The following is an 8,163-nucleotide window of genomic DNA, read 5'->3' on the forward strand; positions in this document are numbered from 1 at the left end:
ATATATATATATATATATATATATTATATATATAATATATAGATATGACAGTATAGATTAATATTGGCAAAGGAACAATAAAAATTAATACCACTGAAATTTAATGTTAAGGACTTGTGTTAGCTAAATTTTTACATTTCCAAAATAACAAGATTTTCAATACCTGTGACAAAATAAATAAATGTCAATAAATTGAGTAGAAAATTGTAAAACATATTTAATAAATAAGATTGTATTTGAAGATATGTATTCACGAATTGCTGAGGAAAGAGAGACAACTATATATAAACCCTTTTGCGTCAACTACAAGTCTCATGTGTTCCAATTCTTTTTTCGAAAGGATTGTGGCCCTATGCCCTGTGTACACTTGACGATATTAAGGATGACGATAAGTCGTGTAATTGTCTTTTGTACATTTGGTTCTTAAATATGTATATATTTTCTGAGAATATAGCTGGTTTGTAAAAAAAAAAATACGAACGATTGTATGTTTTATTTCCTGTATTCCTAAGAGATCAACTGGATGTTTAAAATTAGAATTTCATCTGGCTTTTTAGTTTTCTATAAAAGAAAACTGTTGTGCCGGCTTTGTCTGCCCGTCTATACTTTTTCAGTCCACCCTCAGTACTTGAAAATCACGTAGGCTAGACGGCTGCAAATTGGTATGTTGATCATCCACCCTACAATATTCAAATATACCAAATTACAGCCCTCTAGACTCAATAGCCTTTCTTGATTTTTTAAAATTAAAGTTTCATAGGCCGCGTGTAAGAATTCACGGGCCGTAGCTTAAAGTTCATACGCCATTATACGCCGTACAGAAAACTCGATTGCGCCGAGGAAACTTCGACTCATTATTTACTCATTTAAATTTACAATTCTTGCCTAGTTGAATATTTCAAGGAATTTACATTCGTCATCCCTATCCTGATGCTGGAAAGGAATAATTATATGACTATTTCAAAGAGATGATTCTCCATTAAAAAGAAAAAAATTATATCAATAAACAAGACGTGATGGTTTTTATATTGCTGACAAAGCAACTCCAAATGTTAAGGCATTGAATTGTTATTCGTTTTAATTTTTCTGTTATACTCACAATGTGAACTTGGAGCCAAAAACGTTTTTGTTGTTTAGAGTGCTAGTGGGCATCGTTAATATTATTTTGACAAATAATGGATACGAAAATAGCTTTTGAGAATCAATGAGGCATCCCTCAATTAACTCCTCGCTGAATCACATTCTTAAATAACAACGATAAAGCAGAAATAAAAAAAAACCATAACGATATTCAAGCAAAGCTAAACGAATCTGAACATGGCTTTTTTCTCACACACAGTCATTTATAGCTAGCAATTAAACTGAGAGAGAGAGAGAGAGAGAGAGAGCGAGAGAGAGAGCGAGAGAGAGAGATGTAGAAAAAAATAGAGAGAAATTGTCCCCCCTGATAGGCGTCATTAAAAACAGCAGTTAGTTTTTATTGCGCGGATTTTACAGCTCGGTTCGGTGATCCAGATTGGAAATATTTTGGCAAATGGACGCAGACCCACCCAGCGAATTTTACCGAGCAAGTGGATTAAGCTAGAGATTGATGCTGATAAGCCTTTACTCAGGTGATGTGCAAGATAATTCTCTAATTTATGAATTAGCTAGACAATTCATACATTTACTCTTCATGTACAAAACTGTCACGTAAATCACCTATTTACAAATTAACTAGAAAATTAAAAAATACGTTTGCTCACCATGCACAAAAGTGTAGCGTAAAGAACATTTCCTCTTCAGATAATTCTTATAATTCTTCAATAAATGAATTAGCTAAAGTAGTCATACATTTACACTTCATATATAAGAGTGTCAGGTAATTCTGGAATTTATGAATTAGGTAGACAATTAATACATTTATTTTTCATATACTTTAGACATACATTGGATTGATTTGACTGTAGATTTGCTGGTAAGTACTTAAACAGAGTTGACTATGACAGTCATTTTTACTGATAAAGTCTTAACTAGATACGAACTAGGCTGAATTGAGGGAAAGAGTATTCTTTCTTTTGACTGCTCTACGAAGAGAGTAATATTATCAAAATCATTTCAAAACAACTTTAACTGCAAATATTTATATTGTCCTCGTGTCTAGAGCTGTTGGTCTTATAGATTTCCAAAAAGATGATAATTTGATATGTAATCTGCACTGCCATATTCTTCTTGCAAGATACCCGGAATGGTTTCAAAAACTTCTCAGTAGACGATCGAATTCCTTGTCAACGAAAACGACATTTGAGGGACGGGAGTAGACTTTATAGGCCTGTATCAAGGAACGCAACTTAGGCTGAGAACACTTTCCATCTGGCGCTGACCATGTGCTTCTCACTATCCGCGAAGAAGAGCACGTTCATCTGGTTCCCGGCGGAGGTAACAGTCGGCAGATATCCGTTCGTGGAGATGCGTCTTGTCGTTCTTTTGCTGTATGTCGGGTCTCCAACCCTGTTAACGAGAACTCCACTTTGTGGAGACTCCTTCGGAAGTTTTGTGAATTTCAGTTTGATCCTGGAAGACGCGGGACCCTGAGGGAAAAGGAGAGTTTTTAGAGGAAAAAGAAGATTTCGCCCCCTTTTTTTTGGGGGGAGGGGGTGTGTGAGAGGGGTCGACAATAGGAAGTGATTCGTTTGTGTTAATAATAATAATGAATTTTAGTGTGTTATAAAAATAATAGTAAGAGGCGAAGACAACCACCTGGAAATTCCTGAAGCCGAATCAAGTAAGAGACTTTGGGAAAACATGTGGAGCAATCCGCTATCACACAACAAACATGCAACATGACTCCAGAAAGTCAAGGCAGAGGAAATGGGGAGACTAAAATAAGGACTCGCCGAGATCACGACAGACACGATTAGACACCAACAAAAGAAAATTCCTAACTGGAAAGCCCCAGGTCCTGATGAAGTCCATGGATATTGGCTCAAAAACTTCAAGGCCCTGCACCCACGAATAGCAGAACAACTCCAGCATTGTATTAGAAACCACCATGAGCCCAAATGGATGACCACAAGGAGAACATCCATAGTACAGAAAGACAAGAACAAGGGAAATATAGCAAGTAACTACAGGCCCGTCACCTGTCTACCAATACTGTGGAAATTACTAACAGGATACAAACATCATCCCCCACCAAAAAAAGAAAGGCTGCAGAAGGAAGTGTAGGAGAACAAAAAACCAGCTCCTGATAGACAAAAATGATAATAAAGAGTAGTAAGAGAGGGAAAACCAACCTAAGTATGCCATAGATTGATTGCAAGAAAGCCTTCGAAATGATACCACACACATGGCTAATAGAATGCCTGAAAATATATGGGGCAGAGGAAAGCGCCATCAGCTTCTTAGAAATACAATGTGGAACTGGAATACAGTACTCACAACCTCTGGAATAAGACTAGCAGAGGTTAACGTAAGGAAAGGGATCTACCAGGGTCACTCACCGTCCCCACTACTCTTCGTAGTATCCACGATTCCCTTGACAAAAGAACTGTAGAGGATGTATGCTGGGTACTACCAACTCAAGAGGGAAGGTAACATAATTAACTATCTGATGTTCATGGATGACATCAAGCTGCATGGTAAGAGCATCAAGGTAATAGAAGCACTAATCCAGACTGTAAGGGGACATGAAGGTGGAGTTTGGAATAGAAAAATGTGCCTAGGTCAACATGCAAAAAGGCAAAAAGCTGCCAGATAGGAATAACATCAAATACATAGATGAGACAGGTTACAAATACCTGGTAATAAAAAAAGGTGAGGATATAAAACACCAAGAGATGAAGGACATGATCAGGAAAGAATATATGCAGTCGTAAGATGATACTCAAGTCAAAACTCATCACCGGAAATATGATAAATGCCATAAACACATGGACAGTACCAGTAATCAGAGACAGCGCAGTGGACAGTGGAGTGGATGAAGGCTGAACTCTGCAGCATGGTTCAGAAAACTAGGAAACACATCACAATACACAAAGCACTACATCCATGGAAGCACGTTTTGGCAGACTATACATAACACGAAAGGCAGGAGGGAGAGGACTGTGTCAATATCGAGAGCAAAGCACTGGGACGATATCTGACAACCGGTGAAAATGAATGCCTCAGGCTTGCATGGGAATAAGGACTGATATAAGTAGACAAAGACCCAGAAATATGCAGAGACAGGAGAATGGCAAACAGAACTGAAAAGTGGCACAACAAACGAATTCATGGACAGTACATGAGACAGACTAAAGAACTGGTCAGTGATAAAACATGGCAATGGCTACAGAGGTGAGAACTCAAAAAGGAAACAGAAGAAATGATAACAGCAGCACATGGCCAGGCCCTAAGAACCAGATATATCCAAAGAACGATGGATGGAAATAAAATGTCACCCATTTGTAGGAAATGCAATATGAAAAACGAGACCATAAACCACATAGCAAGCTAATGTCCAGCACTTGCACAGAACCAGTATAAATAGAGGCATGATTCAGTAGCAAAAGCCATCCACTGGATCCTGTGTAAAAACACCAACTTCCTTGCAGTAACAAGTGATACGTGCACCAACCAGAGGGAGTGATAGAAAAAAATCAGCCTAAGATCCTCTGGGACTATGATATCGGAACAGATACAGTGGCACATGTAAATAGACCAGACGTGATGTAGATTAATAAAACCAAGAAGAAAGTATCACTCCTCAATGCTGCAATACCATGGGACACCAGAGTAAATGAGAAAGAATGAGAAAAATCAATAAGTATTATGACCTAATAATAGAAATAAGAAGGATATGGGATATGCCAGAGGAAATGTACCCTTAATCATAGGGAAACCAGACATGATCCCAAGATCCTTGAAAAGAAACCTGGAAAAATTAGGCACTGAAGTAAGTCCAGGACTTACGCAGAAGTGTGTGCTGCTAACAATAGTGCAGATAGTAAGAAAAGTGATGGATTCCTAAGGAGGTAGGATGCAACCCAGGAACCCAACCTATAAGACCACTCAGTCAAATAGGAAGACTGTGATAGACCACACTCCCCCAAAAATAATAATAATAATAATACAAATAATAACTCTATCCATTATTATACTGAGGCCCTGATGATAAGATGCAACTCTTGTAAATTTGTCCGATAAATACAAAAAACATACGTGCATGTATGTATGTATATATATATATATATTATATATATATATATATATATATATATATTAATATATATATATATATATATATATATATATATATATATTATATATATATATATACATATATATATATATATATCCATATATATATACATATATATATAGAATATATATAATATTATATTTATATATAGATATATATATTATATATATATATATAGATTATACTATATCATATATAGGTTCAGTATGGAAGGTGTTTAGGAGGGATATGACTGAGGTGGGACTGGGGGATGAAGAGTTAAGGTATTAAAAATGGATGGAGAAGGTGACTCGAGCAGCCGACCCTGCTATACAGTGGGTCTGATAAGGTCGAACGAGGAAGATGTATATATATATATATTATATATATATATATATATATATATATATATATATATATATATACATACTTATATAGATACTTATATAGATATACTATTACCAACCTTTATCCACCACTCGCAAGCTTTCTTAGTCCACAAGTTATTCGGTCGGTAAGGAGACCTAATAGTGCCCAATTATCCTATGGAACTCACGTTGATTACCTGAGGATGGTAAAAGGAAAGATTATGTTAAGGCGTATGCATACGCACACATTCATATATATACACACATATATACATATATATATATATATATATATATATATATATATATATATATGTATATATATATAATACACATATATATATATGTGTGTGTGTGTGTGTGTGTGTGTGTGTGTGTGTGTATAGAAGCCTAGTAAGGGGACTCAAGCCCTACAAATATCAGAGGGCGGAAAGGCAAAGGTTTTTTTCAAGGTATATAAGATTTATTGCCAACGTTTCACATCGCTTCGATGCATCTTCAAGGCTGTGGAGTTGATAAGAATGCACACATATAAGACTTGTCACTAATAAAACATAGTACAATATTTAAAATTGAGCACTAAGACACTAGAGCATTTAAAAAGTTAAAAGTACTATACAATAAAACATTAGGTCTGAAAGACAACCTACCAGAGTAAAAGTTAGAGAGTGACAGAAGAACAGAGCAGGGAAATAAAACATACACAAAACTATACAAAAGATAAGAGACTGAGAAATTAAGTAAACAAACAAGTAGTTAGGCTATGAACAACTGAACTGACGATGACTGGGCATTTAAATTCCGTACATAGGTTTTGATTAAAATAGATTTTAATGTTAAAAACTCGTCATCTTTATTGGCTGATCCAATAATTTTAAAATCACCGATGTCCAAGCGGGAGCGTCAGGTAATAGAGTGGTTACGGACGCTAGATAACTCTGGAATCGATAGTTTGCATCCTGTTCGGAAACTGACTCCTTTGTTGGCGAAGAAACGGACATGTAGCAGCCTCTTCGTGCATCCAACATAAGTACCCGATTACATCTGTTGTAACAGAAGAATTTATTTACTATATATATATAGATATTATTATATATATATATTATATATAATATATATATATATATATATAATATACATATATATATATATATAATATATATACAGTCTATATATATATATATATATATATGTATACTATATTATATATGTATATATATATATATATGTGTGTGTGTGTGTGTGTGTGTGTGTGTGTGTGTGTATGTGTGTATGTGTGTGTGTGTGTGTTAGGGAAAATATTAGGCAGAAATTTTTACCGAGCACTTTCGTCCTTTAATGAGACATTGTCGAGGCACAAATAAGATACAGTTGAAAAGCAAATTACGAAGTAAACCAAAATATCAAGAATGCCAGATGGTTAATTGTCTAAAGGGTAAAATTTAAAGAGATAATCTGGGACAATCGGAGATCACGCGGTCGCAATCTAAAACAGACTTAACCATAAGAGAAACGGAAGCTTAGCCATACAAAGTCCAAAAACATTTATACGACTGAATACACTAATTTTGTTGCTTATATTTTTCTACAACTTTTTTTAAATTACGAAGGCATTGCGTTTTAACAAACAAAGACTTAAATTTAGAACAATTCCATTGCAGTATTTGATTTACTGAAACAAGATTCAATGAGATTCCTCTTAACTGTGTCGCTTCAAGGTATTAAGGATCTTGCCTGACTCCAGTTAATAGGATGATCTAAATCTCTCATGTATATGAATAATGCATTCAACCTTTCACCAGTTGAATATTGGAGCTGCTTGATTCGTTGTGAAAGTGATATATTTAATTACACTTTTTTTACAAGGAATTTCATAGATGCGGCCAGAAACATCTTTAGAAGAATTTTTTATTGCTAAACTCTTGACATTAATATTCCCGAAAACAACATTTATGTTGAAAAGCTTTGAAATTCTAGGAATTTCTAAAAACCTCTCGTCATACGGTAATTTTAGAATGTTATGCTTACTAAATTTAAGTTTGTCATTAGTTAAATAAGTATTTTTCAAGCTCTTTTCCATGCCACATCTACAAAGGTAATCAATATTTTTCAAGCTCTTTTCCATGGCACATCTACAAAAGTCCTGGGGTATTTACATTTCAAGACAATATCATAATTAGTTTCAATCTTAGCGTCAATAAACCGCGGGCTGCAGCCACGCAGAGCCCTTAAGAACATTCCAGAATATACAAAGAATTTACCATTTTGTTGGTGGTTGGAATAATACTGAACAAAGGATGAAAAATAAGGTGATTTTCGAAAGACTGAAATTTCTATTATTTCTATGGACTGTTCCATCAAGAAAGTTCAAATTACTATTTCGTTCTTCTTCCACAGTGAATTTTAAAGAAGAGACTAAATTATTGAGCTTAATCAGAAATTCGTGGAGATTTTCGTGAACTGGTCAAATACAGAAAATATCATCCACACACCTAAACCATATAACTTTTTGGAGCAAAATTCTTGTTAAGAGTTTTGTCTAAGAATATTCCATGTAAATATTGCTAAGACCAGGCGATAAGGGATTACCCATAG

General features: G+C 35.0%; 1 long non-coding RNA gene across 1 annotated transcript in view; it reads right to left on the bottom strand.

Moving 5' to 3' along the window:
• Window positions 1–1,927: 1,927 nt before the first annotated feature.
• Window positions 1,928–8,163, bottom strand: part of LOC135224997 (uncharacterized) — an 8,337-nt gene continuing 2,101 nt past the window's right edge. The window contains exons 2-3 of the long non-coding RNA XR_010316866.1: window positions 5,667–5,765; window positions 1,928–2,570 (exon numbers count right to left, since the gene is read on the bottom strand). This is a non-coding gene — a long non-coding RNA (uncharacterized LOC135224997). The remainder of the gene's footprint in view (window positions 2,571–5,666; window positions 5,766–8,163) is intronic.

Source organism: Macrobrachium nipponense, chromosome 12 (assembly GCF_015104395.2).
Source record: "Macrobrachium nipponense isolate FS-2020 chromosome 12, ASM1510439v2, whole genome shotgun sequence".
NCBI lineage: Eukaryota > Metazoa > Arthropoda > Malacostraca > Decapoda > Palaemonidae > Macrobrachium > Macrobrachium nipponense.